This window comes from Pogona vitticeps, chromosome 1 (assembly GCF_051106095.1).
Source record: "Pogona vitticeps strain Pit_001003342236 chromosome 1, PviZW2.1, whole genome shotgun sequence".
NCBI lineage: Eukaryota > Metazoa > Chordata > Lepidosauria > Squamata > Agamidae > Pogona > Pogona vitticeps.
In genome coordinates, this window is record NC_135783.1 from 134,150,299 (window position 1) to 134,174,301 (window position 24,003).

Genomic DNA, 24,003 nt, shown 5'->3' on the forward strand with positions numbered 1-24,003 from the left:
TGTGTGTGTGTGTGTGTGTGTGTGTGTGTGTGTGTGTGTGTGTGTGTGTGTGTGTGTGTGTGTGTGTGTGTGTGTGTGTGTGTGTGTGTGTGTGTGTGTGTGTGTGTGTGTGTGTGTGTGTGTGTGAGAGAGAGAGAGAGAGAGAGAGAGAGAGAGAGAGATGTTGAGAAAACCCTTTGTAAAAAGAGCTTGGACAAGTTAGTTTTGATGGCAGTAATTTCCATAACTCACCTGCAACCACTTCCATGCTAAGAATTCTGGGAGTTGTAGTCCAAAACATAATTTATCTGAGATACTGTAGGTCCACAATCAGTTGTGTGAGACTTTGCCTAATAGTAGAACCAGCATTAAGTCAACAGAATATGGTCTGAGGTAATGGAAAGAGATAACAACTTAACATGACATGCTGTTAGTCTATAAGATCTGAGCAGAGCTGTTAATGACAGGACATTTTGGAGGTCATTAACGCATACAGTCACAATACATCAGAACTTATTTCATGGCATATAACATATTTGGAGTTTTTCTCTTAATTACCAAGCAATTGTAGAGTGAACGATGGGTGGAATGGTTGAGACTGTAACAGAATATAGGCACCAAAATTCTTCTAACACCAAGTAAGACCATTCCCAACCACAAAGCAGAAAACAGCAATTTCACATTTTAAATAATTGAGCTTCTGAATATTTGTTCTCTATTCTTTTTTAATTATTTTAAAAAATATCTTTACAGCCACACAGAATCCCTTTTCTAGTAACCATGCCTGTTAGAACAGGAAGGAGTTAAAAAGTTCTCCCCCTGAGAGCCACTAATTGGGTCTTGACTGACACAGTCAAAAAGTTTAGATTGCCCCAGAACTGTGATTCAAATTTCTGACCCTTCACTGTACAAACAGGGCTTTGAATTACTGTGTGTCACCATTACACACATAATAAAAGTATAAATTTTCTCTGCAGTACATTGAGCAACATCCACACCACACCCCCTCCAGTCACGCATTCGGCAAAGCTACAAAGCACCAATCTCTGACCTTTATAATTTTACAGACAATGCAGTGGGTTCTACTGCTACTACAAAATAGGCCAAAAAGAGAAATACTTCATCACCTAGCACTAGCTTAATGCGTGGCAATGAAGTGACTTGGGGTGTAACAAATAGTGGGAAATATTTTCATCCTTACCAAAAAAAGGGAGGGAACAGTGTCCTGACACACTGAGGCAAGTCTGTTGGAAAAAGTGCCAATGATTACAAAATGTTCTGCCCCCACAGGATAACAAAAAGACCACTTTCTTTTTACAGACTTCACTCTTCCAAAAATACAAGTTTTTGCATAAAATACATTTCTCTATTTTTCCCCAAAAAAGTTCTGAAATACAAAAGAAAAAGCACAAAAACTTTTTCTAATCCCTCCTAGAAGGGAGAAAACTTTTGAAATGTTTCATTTGCACCTCTGAGGATGAAAGAAATGAAGTTTTACTACTATGGTAGCCATAAATACTTCACTGATTTGGAGTAGATGGAAGGAATGTCACCCCTCCAAATGGCAGTTAACTTATCTTATCATCATCACTGTCATCTTAGAATTGCAGAGTTTGAAGGGACCCTATGGATCATGCAGTCCAGCCCCTGTCAGCGAGGCACAGTAGGGGATTGAACTCCCAACCTCTGGCTCCACAGCTGGATACTTAAATCACCTGTAACGAAACTACTATGAAACTGCATTACCCAAATGTGGCCACTCAATGCCAGACCTTCAGTGTTCTCTTGCAGTTTCACATTAAAGCAGAATACAAAGGCCAAATAACTCGTGTTCTGTTGAGAAACATAGCAAAAATAACGGGAAAGCACTCCATGCCATTTGTGAGGAATGCAGCTTGAACACTAGCAGCCAAAACAAATTAAAATTAAATGGCAAAGGCAAACTTGCTATTCTGACATGATTTGCAAACACATTCACAAGCATTACAGAGATGTTGAAGGCATATTTTTTTAACAAGGATAAACTATTCTTGAACAAGGTTTTCTGCATTCTGGCAACTAATATGCTTTATTTTCCTCTGGCTTCTTTCCCCCTCCTTCATTCTATTGAGAGCAAATATTTACCGCATTCAGTAAAATGTCTATTCCCTTCTCTCTCCCCACTCACAAATGTATGTTTGCATTAAATACATCCATCTCTCTGTATAGCATGTGATATATGACTACATGCAGCATATGTATATAACAATATTTGTAGACTAGCGTCAATCAAACGATTCATTGAGAATAATGTGAAATACTAATTTGCCAAGGTTTTAAAGAAAGGAAGAGTGAGAGAGAAAGAGAATGAGAGAGAGAGTATCTGGCTCAAAGCAAGAAATAATATTTACATCAATGTGGTTATTTCTTTACCTGGTTCTGGATGAAGCAACAAATGACAGCAGGAGTTATTTGCTTAAGGTGATGCTAATCTGGTTTTGATTTTTCCATTATAAACTATACACACAAAGTATGTGGGGGAATGGACTTTTCTATCTCTCCCCCTGCCTCCATGTAGCTAATAGTGACTGGGAGAACAGATGAAAGGGACACCTCCCTTCTTCAGCCTCCTTGACCACTCATAATGGGGCACTGGTTGAAATCTAGCTGCAAATGGCAACTAAAGTAGGCCTACTGAATCAATAGAACTTACATATGTGTCAACTCACTAAAGCCCCACTGATTCAATAAGGAGGAAGATGGCAGTGCAAGCACTCGCAGCGGCTTGGCACTCTAAGAGATTATGGGGGATTTTTAGTGGGTGGGGAGTGTTTTGGGATTTTTCATGTGTGTGCATGTGGGTCTGGTCTCTGTTTGTGTGAATTTCGTTGTCTGTATATACTATGTATAGACATGCATGGACAATAAATAAATAAATAAATAAATAAATAAATAAATAAATAATTATTTATTTATTTATTTATTTATTTATTTATTTATTTATTTATTTATTTATTTATTATTAGCTGCAACTTACTATTGTCACAATGCAGAGATGGCTGCTATCATGGCGTGCTTTACAAAGGAGATGAAATTAACAATATGAATTTTCATTTGTCTTGGTATCACAGATCTGTGAATGTCCAAAGATTGCACAAACAGATTATAAAATTAGACATGATAGAGTGACAAAATTAGCACACTGGTCATTATGCAAAAATACAACTTGCCAGCCTCCAAAAACCCATGGGAATATCAGGTAGAGAAGGTGTCAGAAAATGTGGAAGTCAAGAACTTGTGGGATTTCCGGTTCCAAACTGATAGACACTTTGAACATAACACACCAGACATAGTAGTAACAGAACAAAGAAATGTCTGGATCATTGACATTGCAATTCCAGAAGAGGGAAACATTGCAATTCCACAGTGGGGGGATCCCTTTGATCCCTCTTTGATCCCTTCCCTCCTCTTCTGCCGTGCAGGCATAGGAAGAGGAGGAAAGGGAAACCAAGCCATTCCCCAGCCCCGGGGAACAGCTGATCCACAGGGGCATGAGCAGATAGGGAACCAAGGGACAAATATTAAAGGGTTATATTCAATGCTTCATATTCATTGGGGTCTCTGGACCCCAAGAGTACAAACCAACAAATATCTGACAAATCAGGGATATTTAACGAATATTCTGATTCGTTTTTATATTTGTCCCCACGTCTCGACAGGACATAGCCACTCATCATGTAGCCATCTGGACTATGATCCTTGTGGAAGTGCTGTAGTCCAGTGGCCCAACATCTACTTTGCACACAGAATGTCCCAAGCTCTGTTGCTGGTGTCTCTAGGTATGGACAGAAAAAATTTCCTGCCCGAGAACTGAGGAGAATCGCTCCTAGTCAGTGTCAGCAATACGCTCAGTACACATTCCAAGAAAATGGAGCACCAACTAAGTCAGTGCTACACAGGATAATTTTAATAAACTGGTGCAGAATACTTAAACTAGTCCCCAGGTTTCTTAGAGATCCTCCTTTAGATAGACTTTTAGATATATCAGGCAAAATCCAAAGAAACAAAACAAGACAAAAATGTGTGGCACTTTAAAGACAAACTATTACAGTGGTGCCTTGCTTAGCGAGTGCTTCGCTATGCGATGAATTCGCATAGCGAGGGGGTCCGGGCCATCGCTGGAGCATTCGCTCAGCGATGGCCCCTATGGCGATTTTTCGCTTAGCGATGATCGCTAAGCGATTCGCTTAGCGATCTTCGCAAAACGAAGCGGGGGAGAACAGCTGATCGGCAGTTCCAAAATGGCCGCCGGAAGGTCCGCGCCGCATTTTCGCGCCCTGCCCTCGCTTACCAAGGGCGCGAAAATGGCGGCGCTATGGAAGAAACATCGCTTAACGGTGAGTTTTCAAGCCATAGGAACGCATTGAACGAAGTTCAATGCGTTTCTATGGCTTTTTTAGTCCCGTTTAGCGATGTTTTCGCATAGCGAAGGTTAATCCGGAACGGATTAACCTCGCTATGCGAGGCACCACTGTATATAGGTAGACTACATACTTTAGCATGTGCCCTGTAGGGCATCAGTGTTGCACAGGATAGCACTTTGTAAGCTGTTCCAATACTGGGCTGGATGGACCACTGGTCTGATGCTCCCATGGCACCGTCCAAGCAATGTGTCTCTGTATGCCGTTGTTGGGGGGACACAAGTGAAAGAGTAATACTGTGGTCGTGTCCTGGCTTTGGACTTTACATAGGCTTTCTGTCGGCTGGTGTGGGAAGAGAATGTAGGATTCGGTAGGCCTTTGGTATAATCCCATATAGGTCTCCTTATATTCTGAAGTGTTGGGGGTGGGTGGGGGGGAGAGAGCTTGTTTACAGTTAAATGCCATAGTAGGATTCGTATCCCTTTTGCCTTCTATTCACAAAACCAAAAAGGATAGGTTTGCTGCTTCAATGAATGGGTCAACAAACTCTGCATAGTTATTGACAAATCACTTTGTTTATTGAAATTGTCCAGCCTGCTCCCTTGATTAACGTGCGGCAGGTTCCTGCTTTAGATCTTTCTGTCACGTTGGCTCCTCTTTGTGTATTCACTGAACTAACAAAACACACCGCTTCTCAACAAGTGTAAATCAACAGATGCTCCCGGAGTTCAGAATTACAACTGCTTGTATAAAAGTGTTTGAAATATACTGGAGAAAAGACAAATAAACTTGACATAAGGATGGCTCAGTACAGAAAGAAAACCTCCCCCACTCCTGTCTTTTGGGCTGTACTTAACACAGTTTGAGGAAGTACAGGGCTCTGCTGAATTCCCCTTCATGAGTCTCATGACAAAAGAGGAAAATGTCTCTCATTGACACCTGCACCACCAGAGTTCCCCCTCTGGGAACTGGAATAAATTCTTCTTCTAATACTGTACATGAATAAAATGCATTGTGATTTCCCTTTTTCATCCCCAAAACACAAACAACAGCAGTAACAAGAGAAAAGTTTGTTAACTATGTTTTATATTCTCTCTCTCTCTCCCTTGCTGTTGCTCACTTGCTTTTGCTGTGTGTGCATGTGTGTGATTCCAAGTCATGTGTCTGACTCCAATTGCTTTTTGTTTTGATTGGAGTTAGACGTCAATACATACCACAAACGTCAATGAGCTCAAATCCAGTCCACCTTTTGATTTTTCCCCATATTATCCTTTACAAACATGTGTGCGTATATCCATCCACCTACTTATATATATAAATATATATATATAATGGTTTTGTGGCACCTTAAAGGCTAACGGATTTTATTTGGCATGAAGTTCTGCTGTTTTACTGCAACAGACTTCACAAGGCATTAAAATAAGAATAGCTACAAGAGGTGGCATGACTGCATTCACTAAAGAATTAAGACGCTGCAAACCTTTGGCCAGAGATTATGTTGCTTCCAAGGACTACGCAGAACCTAGCGTACTGTTAGTGCTAAATAGGTACTGATGGGCAAGAACAAACAAACAAACAAACAAATAGTAGTAGAATGCAAAAGGCAGAAACATGACTTCTCTGAACTGTTGAAGGCAAGAAAATTGGTATGGAAAGAGTACCAATTATTATTCAGTACACAGAAGGTCCAGATAAGACAGGCTCACTTAGCATGTGCTGTCATCCAAGCTTGGAAAAGTATTTTTTTTATTATAACTCCACTGGCTATGCGACCAACAAATGTTGAGATTGCCCACAGAAATTTCAAGGGGATGGTGAAGTTAGTCTATCGCTGCAAAAATTATGAGGAGTCTTAAGGTGGTACCTTAAACACTAATAAGTGTGACTTGTGGGGGGGGGAATCATGGACCGAACCTCCCTTCATCATATCTGAAGAAGTGGCCATGCCGCTCCTCCAGCGGCACCAGGAAGGCTGAGCTACCTTCGTTCCATCCTCCGTTCATCTCATGTCCTGGTGCTCACTGGAAAGATAGCAACAGATCTATCAGTCCTTTGGATGTCTGCATTATAGTAATTGAACTGGTTAGGGCCGATACTGACAAGAAAACACTGAGTTTCAGAAGAGTGTTATTCTAATATAGAGATAACACTTCTAAATGTACTAAGTAGTGCCTCCCTCCATCACACAAACCATCTATGCATTGACCGTTGTCCTCTTTTGCTAGCCACTGGCCACCGTCATTTCTGCAGTCTCCCACTACCCTGAGTAATCCAACTCATAGCTCCAAGAAGCTACCACCTGTGTTCCTCTGAACTTGTGTAGAAAAGCTGTCAACAACAGAGAAGGTGTCCACGACGTACTACTCTGAGCTCCCTGACCTGTATTGGGCGGGAGGGGGAAGGTTTAATTTCTTGTTGCTCAGACAAAAGACAGATTTAAAGGTTGCTGCAGCTGGAGCCAAAGTTTACCTGCCCTGCATGTGTAAAAGATGAGGATCCACTCACAAAAAAGGAGCAACAATCCTAATTTAGCACTAAGATGGCTGAATACACAGAGATTTGAACCCAGGTTTTAATGCATGAACCTAGCTTTCAAAGCCCTTGACTTGGACACATGAATCTCTCCATTTCAGCTTCTCTCACATTTGACTTGTTTCCATTCCAAATATGAAGAAATCTGTGGATTTTGGGAAAGCCTTGTAAAATCAAAACTGAAATATTTTTCCCTATCTCTATATTAAATGTGTACTTCAGTGATCTCAGAAACTATTGGGTGTTCAGCAAAGACTACCCATTCCTTCTATGGGAACAACGCCTCCTCCCAGAGAAAACAGGACTCCCACTCTCTGTTGCTTATCGCTTGCTCTCAAAGTAACATAAAATCTGTGATGAATGGCCATACGTAACCACAAGGCTACAGACCTCAACTTTCTGGACAGAGAAGAGAGGTCTTTTTGTTTGGAGATGTGAATGGAAGAAACACCTGAAGAGGTGCTTGGATATGCCACACTCAGAATGAACTAATTACCAGCCAGACCGTTAGTCTGACTAGCTAACTTTTCATGTTTTGAGACAAGGTTAATAGGCTTATGCTATAACATTGAGCACTTAAAGCTGCAACATTTCTGCATCCCAGGACTAGAAAATTTCACCCGTAAGTGGGTGCCACCCATACCTTCTTGGCCTCTGAATGTCAGGTGCACTGTATGGTACATCAGTGTGAAATTACTGGGTGAGAGGATATTGGCTTTGGCAGCCCAACAGACCACATGTTTTTGCCCTGAACTTTCAGTGACCCAGAAAAAGCAAGCTGTTGACCAAGCATAGTAGGGAGAAAAGAGAGGGTAAGCAAGATTGTCTCCTGATTTTTCAGCCACTACGTTTAGCCCAGGATCAAGTCTAAATGGAAGAGGCCAGAAAATTCCAGGTGATTTCTAGGACCACCTCATAACCTGTAGGACTCTGAACTGGTGATGAATTCTCTGAATGCCAACTAAAACTATATGTCTTTCATCATCCCATCTTTTGAGTGGCACAGAGGATTTTTTACTCACAAATGAACTTCAGAGCATTTAAGTGGGCTTGAAATTATACAGAAAACAACTTGATATTTAGACGCCGTATCATCTTAGAAAGTATCTGTCTTATTCACATGGACATCTGTCCTACCCACCCACGATGATCTTTGTTTTCTTCTTCATGGACAAGGAAGAGAGCTGACTGTACTTCAAAACGCAAAACACCACTTCGCCATTTCAGGCGTCACTTCAGTCTTGTTCCATCCGTTGCACAAGTGTGAGGACTCATCCATCATCACTCCCTTCCCCCATTCCTTCATTCATACTTCCTAATGCCCAGTCATCTCCAAAATGTTTGTGTATTAATTCTCCAGATAAATAAGTAATGTAAACATTTTTTAAAAAAATATTTCCAATTTGTTCAGGAGAAGCTAAGATGGAGCTCAAAACTCACAGAGTTACTCAAAAGGCATCACTTTTAGACACAAAATGCTGTAAGTTAAGAAATCTCCCTAGCCCGGGCATACAACTAGGCACACAACACACACACACAGCCTATGGAAACGTCTTAATGTAAGGTAATCTGCCTCTAAAACACACCTTTAGTGTAACACAATTTCAGCTAGAGAGAGTCTGTATTTGTGCTTCGGCTTCCGGTTCTTGATGTACGTCTTCAGAAGTTCTTTCCTCTTTCTTTGTTGATGTTTGCTTTTTTTGGTAATACATGATGCACTGAAAGTTTTAATACATGACACACTGAAAGCTTATTTTAATACATGGCACACAACTAGAATAAAAAGGAGTAGGCATTTGAGACACCCTTTCCTTCTTTCATTTCTCCAACACGATGTCCTCCAAATGGGTTAGACTCTAACTCCCATCACATCCAGTCAACGTGGCCACTATCCACACAGGCTGGGAATGATGGAACCTGTAGTGCCAAATATCTGACTGGCACCCAGTTGAGGAAGCCATTTCTACAGAAGGTTATTGAAAAGAGGACAATAGAGACAATGTGCTTATTCAGAAATATTCCTGAGTTGTATCAGCTCTCCAAGGGAATGTATTCAGCTCTGTGGACAGAAATTGAGAGGATTGTCCTATTTTAAAGCATTAAGCCCTCAAAGGTCCATTTCATTTCAGTTTTTCCACTCTGGTATAACAGCAGGGCAAAGCGGACAACTCTCATATTGTGTCCAGTTTACTTATTTGGGAATTATAACCCATTTCTCCATGTGTAAGGAGGGATTAAAGTCCCAATTGTATACACCGTAAAATGTTAAATGGACAGGAAACACATACATGTTTTTACTACCTGGTGTACAATTCTTCTTTTATCGTCGGATATCATATCCACCACCCATGTAACAAAGGCAGATCATGCATGAAAAGGCCCAGAGATGAACTCATCTGTGACTGGCTGCTACAAAATACGATTCTGGGACCATCCCCTATTACAAATAAGTTTGAACAAACGTTTGCTCCTCTATTCCTCAGAGGCTTGAGATGAATGTATCTAATAGTCTAATTTGGGGGCAGGAGGGGGAACTATGCCTTCCAGAATTTTTCAGCCATTGGCCACTATATCACCAGGAAGATTTTGAGAACCATAATCCAAAAAAGAGGAATTTCTCCAAGCTCTGAACTAGAGACTGTGTGAAAGAAGCACAGCCCAACGAAACTTCCATGTTCTAAAAGCCACTTCCAGGACTCCGATTTGAGCTGGGGCCATAGCCTGAAGATGGCGAGTTATAATCATTTCCCCCATTTTGGGTTGGAGGAAGGGTCCAAATACATTGCCGACACCGTGACCACCCTCCTGCTCAGCTGCTATTAGCAACACAGGTTAAAAGCATGCAGGGGGCCTTTTGAGTTTCTAGGTTTTCCCCTCTACGCCTAATAGAAGCTCTGGGGGCAAGTTGGATTGGGGCTGCAGCATCAGGCATAGAAATTGTGGGAAACTGGTAAATACTTTTTGGTTAGCAGAGTTTAAAGTACCAACAACAGCTGCACAGAGAAATTGTACGGGAATCACTTACGTCTCAGAGCTGCTCCCCCTTCACAGTCACTAGCACTTATATGTTAAATATCACTCTGGAAGCATTTTAAGCAGAAAAAGAAATAGGTATCTTTACTTACAGCTGCAATCAGTAGTTACAAACAGAAGAATAAAAGAAAGGCTGCAGGGTCCACAAACAGGATAAACTGCCTCCATGAGTGCACAGCTGAAAAGAGACAGAGGAAGAGAAAGCAAACAAAAGCAAGCAAGACAAATAGGAAGAGAGAAGGCAGAAGCACAGGTGCTTGCCTCAAATGCTGGAAGTGAGGGAAAAACCTTAGGTCAGGGGTCAGGGAACTTTTTTATCTTTTACCCCCCCCAAAAAAAATTTATATACGCCAACATTACCCCACCCCCTCCCAGCATCGCCCCTCTGCTCTCGCCGTCCGCAGCCGACCCCCTTCCCCGCCTCTGCGCTTGCCCAGGACCTGCAGCCGCCACCTGAGCAGCCACTCTGGAGCCGCCACACCACTGGGAAATTGCGTCCTTGGCGAGGGGAGCTGGGCACCGCAGGGCCGGCAGGTCCACCAGCCATGAGCTCAGGTGAGGCGAGGTGGGAAGCGGGCCTCCTCGCCAGTGCAACGGCTGCAGGCAGGAAGGGGAGCCCCAGCCAGGGCTCCACCAGGCAAAGAGTCCAGCTGGCCCAGTCCAACCCCCCCACACACACACACACTTTGGAGGCGAGGAGGGCAGGCGGGTGCCCTGTGCAGTTCCTCGCCGGGACTCGCTCTCCTCGCGATGGAATGCCCGCCTACACACAGTATCATCGGAAATAAAATGCCTGGATGTAATGAGGACGGTCGCGCTGCCACAACCATCCTCATTACCCCCAGGATTTTCATTTTTACCCCATTTGGGGTAATTTACCCCTGTTCCCTGACCACTGCCTTAGGTCCTAGAAGCAATCAAGTTTCACTAAATCCCAGTGTTACCAAGCATGCAAGATTGTTATTTCAAAAGAACTGGCCAAAATGGAACAGGAATTCTGCCATTACTAGGAAGTGCAAGGTTTCTAAATTGGCCAGTTCAGATAGAATCACCAAAGGATAATCTTTGTGGGGTGAGTAACTGGGTTCCCACGCAAACAGACTAATGTTTTCTTCTCTCAATGTTTTCAACTTTCCCCAGATGCTAGAATTCAGTTCATGGTCTGGATTCACAGGCGACATGACTGCACATGGCCTCAGCCAGACTCTGAAGGCTGGCCTTTCAGAAGGTGAGGGGAAGGGAAGAAAACAGCCAGCATAAGGACATTCCTGCATATAATGCTGCTCTGTGCAAAACAAAGCAGAGAAAGACATCTGTCCCTGGTTTGTGTATGAACATGTTCGAAGTCAAAGATGGGAAGCGTTTGATGCTGCAGATCAGTTTGGCCTAGAACTTCCACTTCCCCTCCCCAGCATGACCAGTACTAAAGCAGTGGTACAAAATCCACCAAACACATACTTCACCTCTTCCAAAGAACTAGAATGCAAGCCATATGCTTCCATAAAGGGCTATTACTGATTTCCCCCACCTCAGCTAAACTTGGAAAGATTCTTTTTTGCATTACAAATGTCTCCAAGCTCTATTGTCTGAGTATAGCATTTATACAGACAATGACCACAGTACCAGCTTGCATAGTGTTCGTAAGATTTGAAGAAAAAGGGAGTGATGATGTGCTGAGTCTAGTACCACCCATGCACTTCCTTCTGCACACAAACACACAACCACCATAACACCAACTCAGTTGGCCAGAGCAATGTAAGGAACACTCACAATTTTCTCATCCTTGACAAAAAGGGTGTCTTGAGATATCCTGCTGCAGAAAACTGCTGGGCGCTGTAAGATTCTAGGCATGAAAGTGAAAGGGCAGTCATTTTTGGTTTCGTTCCGTAAATTATTCTTCTTGCAAAAAACAAAAAAAAATCAAGTCTTTTTTTCCCCAGACGTGACTACAAATGGTGTGCAGAAAAATCCCCAAAGTGAGGAATGTAAGAAAACTCATGTAATCTTGCCGAGTAGGGAGAAAAGAGGTTGGATTTTTAAAATTCTCATCTGTAAGGGAAAAAAAATAAGTGAAGATTTAGATCCCTGATCTGTGAATATCATATATCTCCAGCACTCTAGAGTGAACTGGCAAAGTCTTCTCTCAATTTCATAACGCTTAGGGAATGAGGGAGCGTAACACAATGTCAAAATACCCATTTGGGACCCGTCAACTACACAGAGAGAATGGTGGGGACTGTCGTATTTGACGTCTTCTGTTAATTGCTGCTTTACAATTATACCAGTTAAACCAGAGAAAGAACATTCTAAAGAAGCCATTCCAGCTGTGTTTTGCCTTCTTGAAGCTGAAAAACAAAACCCATTAATTCACACCACATTTCCCCCCCCCTGCAAATTCCTTGCAAATTGTATGGAAAATATGATTTGATATCAAGCTATGCAAAACCTCCAACAAGGCCTGAATGTTGAGACTAGCCCATAGTATTTTATTCATTGTCTCTGCATGTGGAGAAAACAAAGACTTTTAGAAATATGCTGAAGAGAGACTTTCAGACTCCCTTTTAAACCACAGCCCAGTTTCACACTAAGTCCCTGCTATATACACAGGCGTGTGATGCAAGACACTCCGACACAATGTCCTGCTTCCCTCACTGGGACATGAAGAGTGCTTCTGCATCGAAGAACCACTCACAAAGACCCTGAAGACAGGGGCAGTTCAGTCCTACCAGTAAGTAGCATCACTTCTAACAGGAAGTACTCAGGACAAGGTTAACAGTCCACAGTAATGTCAGTCAAGATAAGGACAGTCCAATGGGAGAAACACAGAGCAAAAGGATAAACAGCCCAGGCCAGTCAAGGCAACAAAGACTCCAGCAGGGTTTGGCAGGTACAAGTTCTCACTGAGTTGAACGGTTTGTTTCCTGGCGCTGGGTATAAGTGAAAACAAGAGCTTACAGTATATGGTGATACTGCTGGAAATGGTGCTGAAGGCTCAGGGGTGGGCTGTAAAGGCTTGGGTCTCCATGTGATCAGAACTTTCTGTCATGGAGGCCCTCCGTGACTATGAAAGCCTCCTTTTCACGGGGAACCATCTCTTGGAATCTTGCTTTCTCTCTCTCTCTCTCTCTCTCTCTCTGTGTGTGTGTGTGTGTGTGTGTGCCTGGAGGCTTGCACCTAGCCTGGGCCTATATTCTCCATGGGAAGCCCATGACAGCTAATGAAAAGTCAGAAAGTCTCTCTTCAGTACAATGAAGCTAGTTTTCTAGATTCAAAGAACCTTTTCTCAGGCCGAATACGAAATGGAAGAGGCAGATCTTAGAATCAGACTACAGCTGCCCAGACACTTCAGCCAACATTTCCAGCAACATTTATGTATATACAGTACATTAAGTTTGCAATATCTGATGGTCTTCCGTCATCTTCCACAAGAGGGAAACACTGGAACCTTTACACCAGGGTAAATGAATGAATTTAACCTCTCAAGGAACTTCCATTTCCAATTATGGGATGACACCCCATTTGACCCTCGGAATACTAACAGTTTTAGGTAACTGTAACTGCATCGTGTACTGTTAGGTGACATATTTTCAAACCCTACAGGAAGCTATACCTTCAAAATGGTAAACTGAACTCTAGTGTGATCATATGAATTCAGGAATTGTGAGTGGGGGGGGGGCCAAACCAAGTGGGCCCATATCTCTAATCAATCTGTTCTTCCAAGCTTCTGGGAAAGAAGCCAACATTTTTGGACATCAGGAATCTGCAGGCACAGGATACCAAATCACCTCCATTCAAGTACTCTTTGCACATATTCTGTAAACCAGATGGAGCGAAGGAAATTTGATGGCTCCAGCAGGTTCTTTCCTATACAAACAAAACAGGTTTTTGCAAGTGGAAATCAAAATTTCTGGCCCTGTATTTGGAATTAACACCCAAAGGCAAGTCTGATGTAGCCAAGGCAAGTCTCCAAGAATGAGCATCCAAAAGAATACATATTTCAACACCTTTTGTTTAAATATGTGTGGTTTTTTTTTAAGAAAAAGAATACAGTCTAAAACTTGGGAAATGTTTCAGTCTCCTAAAATGCTTTTGAAATGCCAACGTTAAGCAAAATTCCTACAACACAATCTGTAGCTTATTTCCCTCAAATTGAGACAGTAAGAATCTTGCTGATGAAAGAGAACCTTGTCTGATACCACTGATAAATGCAAGTAAATCAATGTTATCATCACTGTAGCCACAATCACCCACACCCGCATCACCACCAGGAGTATTACATTCAGCGAAGGCCAGATAATCAAAGCAAAATGAGTTTTATAAAATATCGGTGCTATTTATGGCTTCTTGAGTGCTGAAGGGTTTTTAAAAGTTACCAACAATGACTCTAAGCGCAAAACCAACATTTTGACATCTTTACCTCTACTGTGCTAAGTATACGGGAAATGAGGATCTTTTCTGGTGCATCATTCTAGACTGTTCTGAACATGAAACAATGGAGTAATACAACCTACAAGCTGTGTGTAAAGGCCACAATTCCAAACTGGAGGAAAGAGCCAAGAACACCAGCTGTATTATTGTCACCTGACTTACCAACCTAAAGCCACAGAAAAGAAGGGCGAGCTTCTAGTATCTACTGACACCCATAATTTTTATGACTGTGGTAGGTAGCATGGATAAATGTGTTTATACATGGAGCCCTTCTGCCCAAAATATGATTATATTTTGTCCGAAATATAAACTCTCTCACTCTTTGTCAGAGTAGCAAAGATGACCTTGTATTTTATTTATTATTTATTTTATTAATTTTATTTATATCCCGCCTATCTAGTCCCTCAGGACCACTCTAGGCGGCTTACAACAGACATATAACAATATAATTAAAACAATTTTAAATAAGGGGAAAAACATTAGACAAGATGGGACAAACACTAGGAGAGAAGAAAAAGGGAAAATCAGGAATTGTATCGACAAAATTGGCAACAAAGGCTGTGATGAGCTCTTTGGTAGGTTTCCTAGTAACCAGAACAGACATTACTGCTGAGAAAAGTGGAAGGCAGCAGGAAAATAGGAAGACAAAACACGAGAGGGATCGAGACCATAAAGGAGCCCACAGGTCTGAGTAGGCAGCCGATGATAAGGCCTTCTGGAGCAGCTCAGGCATTCGTAGAGGCACCATAAGTTGGAAAAGACTTGACAGTGCATAACAAGATGATTGAGAGGGTTTAGCACTCTTTTAATTTGCAAATCAGGCCAGAAAGCCTGTGAGGAAATCCAGTGCCCTTTCCATAACGATCCAAAACATGGAATGAATCCTTCTCTAGATTAGTGTTGTTTATTTCACTGGGCACACCCTTCTTGTGACAATGTTTGCCAAGCCACATGATAGACCTGACAACACAAGTTAATGGTTCCATCTGGCACATATGACCCAGAATGAAATGTGGTTCGGTTGTATGTGTCCTGAAGACAGTACTTTCTGATTCCTTGGGGGCAGAAGGGAGGGAGAACAGGGTAAAAATAGAAACCTTGGAGCACGTGGGGGGGGGATCTTGTGTGTGCATCTGTGTCGGATCTCGTCTCCTCAGCTAGGTGGGTAAGTCGAAGGTTGGTGCATGATTTGCTCCTTGGGAACAGCCTGTTTTTGGATGGCAGCACTGGAAGGAATGGCAATGTAAGAAGATGAGTATAAAGAGACCGTCTGTGACTAATCCAGTCTTTTAATTTTTGTTTTTCTTTTCTCCCATGCTGGAGAAAGACTAATTCTTCCTTAGCTCTGATTTGAAGGCCACAGAGTTAGCAGACAGAGTGGTCAGCCCCTCGCCTCACCTGTTGGGAACTCTGCTGCCAGGATATGCTACAAACGGAAGCCTCCCAGTAGGCTCACCTGGGCCTTGGTTGGGGGCTTGGCAAGAAGTCTCTCACGGAAAAGCCATTCAAATCTCCAGGTGGCCCTTTCCAGTGCTCTCTCCCGCTCTCTCCCGCTCACGCTGTGAAAAGCCTTGCCTTGAGAGTGGCCGGCAAAACATGTAGGCTAGGATTGTTGGGAGGAAGAGAAGCAGAAGAGTCCAGTCTGCATAACCAGCCCTGATGGGGGCCGGGGGGGCGGGGAGGAGGCGCTGCATCTGTAGCCACAAGTCCTAAACAGACTTTGATATCAAGCAGCTCTCTTCTGCCCCTTGTCAGATTCAATCCAAAATGGGGACCAGCAGGCAGGAAAATAGCCTCACTGGATCAGGACCATCATGCAACAACAATTCTGTTTGTGTAAATAACAATTACTTGCCAGTTGTTGATACCGATATTGTATTTTATTGTTGTTTTGTGCAACTTTTCTCAATGCGGAATGTTCCAAAACTGGGCTGTAAATTTTACAGACACTGAGGGAGAGAAGGGGATGAAGGAAAGAGGGAGACATGTCGCCAACACCAACTTTACTAAAAGACCTGCAGTTTTTCAGTCCTGTTTCTTGTCATAATCTGGCTGGTCAATGCAATGACTTTGCAACCAAGGCTTCCTCCAGATGTGAGCCGTCTTTCACATTATGTCTCTGACACTCCATTTCTTCTTGCTTCCAGAATGCTAATGTAGTGTCCACACAATTTTTTTCCCTGATCCATGTTTTATAGCTTGTCATATTCCATTCTTTATCAGTGGGTGGATCCTGATGCACTCTGGCTTCTACATATTTATCTTGCTTGCTTCAGTCTTTCTTCTCTCCAATTCCTGTCCTTATCTTGGATTTGAACATACCGGTTGTTGTGAGGAGGCGCACAGGTGTCTTGGGCACTTGTGCCCACGCCTAAGGAAAAAAACAACACACAACTGCACAAGCATTTCTGATTCACAAAATACTGAAACTTGACGTTTTAAAATTGGCTTCCCCACCTTCTTAAGAGCCACATAAGGCTGTGTATTTTCTTAAGAATGGCACAGATCTTCTTTGAAGCAGCATATAACACAGCACAGAAAACCAGGCACCTTCTCTAACAGTGTTATTTTTAATTCCCCAAAAAGAAAGCAGTGCACTGCCTAACCATAATTTATGAGAAAGAGGAGGTTCCATTTTACTGACTGCTAAAAGTCAACTCTAGCTAGCTTCTGGAATTCCAGTGCAAAATTCTTTTAAAAAGAGAGAGAGAGAAGGAGAGGTTATTTCCAGGTGGATCACCTTCTGTTGTACAAAACACAGAAAACCAGGCCCTCCTGCTCTGAGGCAGAAAGACCAAAAGCGCAGAGGTATAGAAGGTAAGTTCAAAATGGCAAACCTGAAATATTCTGTAATTCCAAAAATCATACTGTAAATGTTCTTTTCAAATATCTACGCACTCCCCCCCTCCCTTGCAAACATACTCAACAGCAACCAGTGTTTTTTTTTGGGGGGGGGAGGTGAAGATGGAATGAAGGCCACGGCTGGGGCTGTGGTCTCTGCCACCGAAAACTCTGGGAATCATGCATTAGGGAGCACACACTCACCTTTGACGTTTTATCAGCCACATGGCAGATTTCCATTCAAAGGGGGGGGGGCGAGAGGAAAAATGTTTAAAAGAGACTTTAAAAATGGCCGGATTACTAAAGGTTGGTGATATAATCTGAACAACCCATGAAATAACGACCATTAAGAGTGAAGCCAGGACTCAATGGGTCAAAGGACTAAGATTTTGTGATTAGCAGGTACAGTACTAAGACATCGTTGGCCACCCCCACCCCCATGCCCTCTGAACACAGCTGCAATCCTCACAGTAGCTTTGAAGAAAACATTGTGTCAGTCTATCCCTTTTGCACTAAAGACACTTTGTCCTTCAGTGGGAAACTAAAAGCCATTAACTGTGCAAAACAGTTGTTCCTCAATTGTTCGTACAGACTGATCCAGTTATGTGCATTCCTCCCTATGAAAGGTAACTAAGGGAACTATCATGATGAGTAACGCTGCATTTCCAGATTTCCACGACACCACTAGTCCTGATTCACATGAAAATGCCGATCTGGAAGCATCCCAAGAACTAGTGCCTTACTTTGCTTTTCTTCTTCTTTTTTTAAAAAAACTTTGCTTTTATTCTTCAACATTTCAATTTCTTTTCTTTTTTTGTCATGTCTTTTAAACTACTGGCCTGAGCACAGTAACTGCCTTATTATTTACCACGATAAGCTGCCCTGCACATTCTTTTCGGCTGAAGATATCATCCTAACCTTATATTGATTAGCACTATGATTTGCAAGTAAAGAGGTACCATATGCCACTTCAAACAGACACACACACACACACATACAGAATGCAGTGATTATGTTGCACAGATGGTGTGCAACTTATTGCACGTGTGTGCATTGTCTGTGTGATGTGAGAGATGTTTTACTTTCAGGCGGGAGATCCAGAGGCGTAGGACGCAGCCCGCCAGCCCTATCCTGGAGTCCACTAGGTCCTTCACTGATCATCAGAACAATCCTCCATCACGTGTTGCCGCAATGTGAGTTTGCCTTCCTGGGATGGCTGCCTGCAGGTGTTGCCCCTACGCTGCCATTAACTTAATCTTCCTCAGAAGAGCCCTCCTGCTGCCAAGTGCTTAAGAGTGCCCTTCGGGATTTAGATGCCATTTTTGTTCACTGCCGACGACTAGTCATGTGTAGGAATCCGCGGGTCTGATAATAGGGCTTAGAAGGGAACGCCGTGATAACAGATTACTTTGCTACAGTTGATGAAACACAATGCGAACTCAAGCCAAAACGTCACCTAGCCTTAAAGTGCCCTTTCCTGTCTCGTTCCTAATTATACATTTGGCAGTTTTCACAAAACTAAGCACAAAGATTTGGACTCTGATAATGCATGCAGAATAAAAGATGTCATCTGTGGATCTATAGTATGGGCAAGAGAGGAAGCAAAGTATTAATGTAACAGAAAGTTGTGGTTTTCTCTCTCTTTTTCTTTTCTTTAATCAGGGGAGGATAAAAAAACTGAATACTTCAACACAACTTTAAACGCTTTTCTGCAAAGCAAATGTGTCAGGATTTGTCCAGTTGTCTTGGCATATGGTGTTGTCTAAGTAATGGAGCCTGCCTTTATATGTTTTTAGCTCAGTTGTTACGTGGGAGGAAATAATTGTACAAAAAGGGGGAAAACACCCCAAAGAAAGAATGTTAGTAAAGTTACCTTGTTATAGATCAGTCTTCAAAGCATGCTGAAGGGGACTGGGAAAAGGGCCTAGACCCCCAGAGGGTAGAAAAGTTAGATTTTCGACTACAGTTCTGAGAACCCCCTTAGCTAGTAATAATGCTGGCTGGGAAATTCTGGGATTTTAGTCATAGGACAAACATTGTTTTTCAGATGGAGAGAACTTGTGGAGAAAACCTAATGCTCCCTCCTATAGTGCTCCTTCCCATAATGCTCCCTCCCATTATCCCATCAGCTTTTAATTCTTACAAAGAGAATAAACCCACAAATTACATCCAGTTCAAACCACAATCCATCACGGCCCCCTTCCTGCTAAGTAAACTGTACATTCCTAGAAAGAACCCATTTTCCCAGCAGACTTGTCGAAGGTACCTTTCCCCAAGCTGGTGTATCCTGGACATGTTGAAATACACATTCCCTGAGCTCCAGTCTCTAGGGCTATGCTGAGTGGGGATAATGGCAACTGTAGCCTAACACATCTGGATTGAGAAATCCTGTCTGTCTGGCACAAGGACAGGCAAATGCTGAGAATGTAAAGATCACTTTCACTCTCACCTGGCCCTCAGTGGATCACACCCACCCGTTTTTCAAAAGTAGAAGTTACTGGAAGGTCCTTCTACACACTTTGAAAAAAAAAAGGTGGTTTAGCGCCCAAGGCCTTAAACAGCTAATTATGCTCAAAGGAGGTGTCCGTGGAGGCCACTGGCCATTTTTGCAGTGCAAAAGATTCTTCAGCTTGGGGTGCAGGGCTGGGGCATAGAGAAGGCCTAAGCCCCACTTGGTCCTGCACAAAGCATAAAACATCTCGGCTTTCCTTTAAGACTTTGAAAAATTACATGGTTTGTGGCTTCGACATCACACCCAGCTTTTTATCTCTTTCCTTCCCCTGCCCCACCTAACTCCTGCTTCACTTACTGACTTGACAGAAGAAGAGTTCTGGAGAACCTGATAACTGGCTCACCATTTTGCAACCATTTTCTCGACTAATAAAAAGTGTTCTCCCAGGGTTATTAATTTAGATCCCATAATAGTGTGGCGGAGGTAGATACAAGGGGAAAGAGTTAGGCCTGAGGTTTGCCACGGGCTGTTGTGGTTCCTGAGGTTTCTGGCTCAGTTGGGTGGTCCAAGAGACCGATTATAGGAGCTATAATAAACTCAACGGCCTTGGCAGGGTTTTGAATTAAACCCATCACTGCAGGAATTCAAAAAAACAGAGAAGAAACCCTCACCTCCCTCTTGCCACCCTGGAAGCAGTGACCTCATGGCTGGTTTTAGTCAATAATTCCCTCTGAATTTTGTCTCAAGGCATTCCATGGAATTTGGGGTTTGAGCCACAACAGTGACATCAGAGAGTCCATTTGGCCCATTGGTACTCAGTGCTTTGTTGTTTCAATTATGTCTTTTTTTAAAAAAAAATCAAGGAATTCATACAGAGGTCAGTAGTCAGGCTGGCACCAGAGTCTGGCTTCCATAGATGCTCAGTCAAACAGGCTAGGCAAAAGCCTCAGGTGCAGTACCTGTGATAGAAGATCTAATCCTTATAGAAAAAATAACAATGCCTTTTCCAAAGAGGAGAGAAATCATGAAAAAAGGGTCTTGTTCAACTATCGCTCATATTCTGAATTTCACCAGATGTGCACATCCACACAAAGAAAAAGTAGCAAAGTCAACAAATTGTTGATTCAACACTGTAGAATTGGCAGCTCTATTCAAGAGTCAGCCTGATTTAACACGATGGGATTTATTACAGACTAAATATTCTTAGGATCATACATGTGGATCTGTAGAAACGCATTGTTTATCTTCAGGGGGGCACTTTATACAGACAGATCACACCACAATACAGCATCGCTGGATTACAGGGCTGACCTTTTGAATAGACAGACTGATAATCATGTCAGGTGGCTGATGCTATGCAACAGCAGGGGCCCCTGTCTATTCCTTTTGCCCCGTCAACTACTTGCTTCTATTAGAGGCAGCAGGACTGCTTCGAGGCTCTGGCAGGCCCTGGGCAAAAAATATAATAGTGTGTGTGCGTGTGTGTGCTTTCTCCTCCCTCTCCCTTACCTCCCAACTAAATAGGTCAGACAATATGAACAATGTAATATAACATAGATAAGACTGACTCGCTAAGGTAATTTTGGTAGCAGTAAACAAGTGAACATTGCTTAGGTAAACCAAACAACATAACAATGGAAAGAAAGGCTAGCTTATGAGGGAGGGGCAAGGCAAGGGAAGCCTCAAGCTGAGCTTCAAGGCACTCTGCACATGCCCAGAGAAGAGGGAAAGTTGTGCATGTCATGTGCAGAAGATGCCAAGGCTGCAATCCAGAGCAGGCCTCACATGGGAGGGAGGGAGGGAGAGAGGGAGGCTGCCTGTTGTGTGAGGTTGCAGGATGCTAGGCTCAGGTGCAGGAGGAGGCAGAGGGCTACGGGTGCTTTGAAGGAATAGCCGCTGCCACCAACTGAGGACGCTGGTGGGAAGATTGCCTCTGAGCCTAAGTAGTATGCCCCCTGTGTCCCAGCCAGCCTTAACCCCCCCTTTCACCTGACTTCTGTCAGGAGAGGTGGGTCTTGCTGAGGTGCTCCAGTATGCCAGCCTCGCCCTCGCAGCTCCAACGGCTCCCGGCTGGCTGCTGCTGCTGCTGCTGCTCTGGCCACTTCAACCCCACTTCATGTGGGACCCTACAGACAGTGGGCCCTGGGCCACTTTGCCCTCTGAATAAAAGAACCCTGGGAGACAGAGTCAAAGGTGCAAGACAGCCTGCCCTGTAACATCCAAGCTAGGTTTGTGGCGTCATACATTTTGCAAAACCACAGCAAAAAGGATTCTACAAGAAAAATCACAAGAGGAGGATGCCCCAAAGAATCAGTTATAACTATGAAACTGGACCTCAGATCACGGACGTAACAGAAAAACTGCTCTTGCTCTGTGCCAAATTTGGGGACATTGGGCAAAGGATTTTTTAGTTCTGATTTTTTAAAGTAACACTGTGTGTATTAGAGATGGGCATGAACCTTGGTTCAGAAGTTCATGCCATTTGATTGGCCTGGCACCACAGGTGCTGCACATTTGCTTCCAACCCCCACCAGCTCCCCCACTCACTAGCTGGTATGCCCTGCTTTTCTCCTGCTCTTCTCACAATCATCCAGTCGCAGCAGGAGCATGGACTTCCCTTCTCTGCCTCCTCCAGCAGCCACTTTCTCAAAAGCAGCACTGCAGGAATCCCTGACCCACTTCCTGATCTGAGTGGGCGGCTGCTGGAGGAGGCAGAGAAAGGAAATCCGTGCTCCTGCTGCAAGTGGACAATTGCACAAAGAGCAGGAGAAAAGCAGTGTGTGCTGGCTGGTGAGTGGGGGAGCCAGCAGGGGTGAGGGAAGTGAATACGGAAACAGCACAAACCTCCGAACTGAATTTTGTGCCCATCTCTAGTGTGTATGTTTCTCCATTCTATATGTTGTACTTACTCACACCTTTCCTTTACCACTTCATTCAGTCCAAAACAGCCCATCAAAATATTTCAGCATAGAGGAACTATAGCCACATCCAAGCAGTTCTCGCTTCTGCCTTTTTCCGTTGACAGTAGTACAGATCATATGCTCATCTTCTGGAATCCTCTACCACTTGGTAATTCTGTATGAAGGATATTTCTGATTGGATTTGTGGTAGCATATATATATATATATATATATATTTAAACTTTCACTTTAAAAAGGCAGGAAATTCAGTTCTTCAAAAAGCCCTCCAGTTTATGAATGTGGGATATTGTGCTTCTGTACCCACAATTCAAAAAGCCAGGAAACTTCCCAATATTGCTGCACAATATCATGCCTGCACTGCCAGCAGGAAAAACGTTGCCAACCTTTACATAGCAAAGGGCTTCCTGAATGTTGACCACACCCACGGCAGCGGTCAGGATGGTCTCTAACAGGATACCCTCTTCTGCTCAGTACCATTCACACTTGTTGAAAAACAGCCCTGACAATGGCTTTGTGTTTGGGTGAGATGTGGTTTACTGATGAAAAAAGGAGTCAGCTTTTCCTGCTGGCAATGCGGGCATGATATTTTGCAGCAATATTGGGCCATTTCCTGGATTTTTGAATTGTGGCTACAAAAGCACAATATCCCACATTCATAAACCGGAGGTTTTTCTTAAGAACTGACTATTTTTAATCTGTGGTCCATGGACCTCTAGGGGATGCATGGGTGGACTTAACAGTTTGTGAACCAGTTACATGTTTTTTTGGGGGGCACATAATACATTGCACACAAAAACATTTTATGTGCATTTTTCAGGGAGGGGGGTCCATAGATTCTCAAAATGGCTATAAAATTAAAAAAGAAAAAGGTTAAGAATCATTGTCCTAAGCTATCTTGCTATCCTCAGCCAGCATGGAATTTACTAATTTACCACATTACTAATATGGAAGTCAAATTCTATTGCAAGTCCAGTTCCCTTCCAGATTGGGTGGAGGTCGCTCGTTTTTTTCCCTCTGGCAACAAAATTTTATGGACTGGGTCTACTGCACAAGTGGGAAACTAAGGGTGGCCGGGAGAATCTAATCTCTCCTGGACCGCAACAGTCTTGGCCAAGGCTGAGCCAGAAATTCAGACCCACTGCCTACTGGATTATACTGCTTCTTTTATACATGACTTCTCTCATGGGGGAGTCATTCATGGTCCAAACAGAGAGGGGGGAACCCATCAACAACATTCTGAGATAGGAATAACCCCCTGTTCTAATCATAAAGCCACCTGGGTTTCTCCAATGCACAACCATTTATGACAACCCCCTGTGCAAAATGACATCCAGACATTACTTAGAAAAAAGTGAAGGAAGAAAAGTACCCTCGTCCTGTTTGACACTTCTAAAAGTTCCATTAGAGTGACTGCTTT

General features: G+C 43.1%; 1 long non-coding RNA gene across 1 annotated transcript in view; it reads right to left on the minus strand.

Moving 5' to 3' along the window:
* Window positions 1-24,003, minus strand: part of LOC140707524 (uncharacterized) — a 101,525-nt gene continuing 77,522 nt past the window's right edge. The window contains exons 7-11 of the long non-coding RNA XR_013542515.1: window positions 12,900-16,743; window positions 11,715-11,787; window positions 10,037-10,122; window positions 8,498-8,629; window positions 1-1,223 (exon numbers count right to left, since the gene is read on the minus strand). This is a non-coding gene — a long non-coding RNA (uncharacterized LOC140707524). The remainder of the gene's footprint in view (window positions 1,224-8,497; window positions 8,630-10,036; window positions 10,123-11,714; window positions 11,788-12,899; window positions 16,744-24,003) is intronic.